We start from the raw sequence: 1,153 nt of genomic DNA, 5'->3' as shown, positions 1-1,153 counted from the left end.
TGAGTTTCTTGTAGATTTTGGATACTAGCCCTTTATCTGATATGTCATTTGCAACTATCTTTTCCCATTCTGTAGGTTACTTATTACTTTTCTTGATTGTTTCCTTTGCAATGCAGAAGCTTTTTATCTTGAGAGGTCCCAAGAGTTCAGTTTTGCTTTCATTTCCCTTGCCTTTGGGGATGTATTGAGTAGGAAATTGCTGTGGTGGAGGTCAAGGAGGTTGTTTCCTCCTTTCTCCTCGAGGTTTTGATGGTTTCCTGTCTCACATTCAGGTCCTTCATCCATTTTGACTTTATTTTTGTGTATGGTGTGAGACATTGGTCTAGTTTCATTCTTCTGCATGTTCCTGTGCACTTCTCCCAGCACCACCTGCTAAAGCGGCAGTCTTTTTCCATCAGATACTCTTTCCTGCTTCGTCAAAAATTAATTGGCCATACATTTGTTGGACCAGTTCTGGGTTCTCTATTCTATTACATTGGTCTATGTGTCTGTTTTTGTGCCAATACCATACTGTCTTGATGATGGCAGCTTTGTAGTAGAAGCTAAAGTCTGGGATTGTGATGCCTCCCGTTTTGGTTTTCTTCTTCAATATTACTTTGGCTATTCAGGGTCTTTTGTGGTTCCATACAAACTTGAGGATAGTTTGTTCTAGCTTTGAGAAGAATATTGGTGCAATTTTGATGGGGATTGCATTGAATATTAGATTGCTTTGGGTAGTAATGACATTTTCACAATGTTTATTCTTCCGATCCATGAGCAGGGAATGTTTTTCCATTTCTTGGTGTCTTCTTCAATCTCTTTCATAAGTTTTCTATAGTTTTCATCATATAGGTCTTTTATATCCTTGGTTAGGTTTACTCCTAGGTATTTGATGGTTTTTGTGCAATCGTGAATGGGATCAGTTTCTTGATTTCTCTTTCTGCTGCTTCATTATTGGTGTATAGTAATGCAACGGATTTCTGTACATTGATTTTGTACCCTGCGACTTTACTGAATTCATTGATCAGTTCTAGAAGGCTTCTGGTACAGTCTGCCGGGTTTTCCAAGTAGAGTATCATGTCATCTGGGAAAAGTGAAAGTTTGATTCCTTCTTTGCCAATTTTGACGCCTTTTATTTCCTTTAGTTGTCTGATTGCTGATGCTAGGACTTCCA

This window comes from Suricata suricatta, chromosome 11 (genome assembly GCF_006229205.1).
Source record: "Suricata suricatta isolate VVHF042 chromosome 11, meerkat_22Aug2017_6uvM2_HiC, whole genome shotgun sequence".
NCBI lineage: Eukaryota > Metazoa > Chordata > Mammalia > Carnivora > Herpestidae > Suricata > Suricata suricatta.
The sequence above is the reverse complement of the archived record's forward strand: the minus strand, read 5'-3'. Positions refer to the sequence as shown.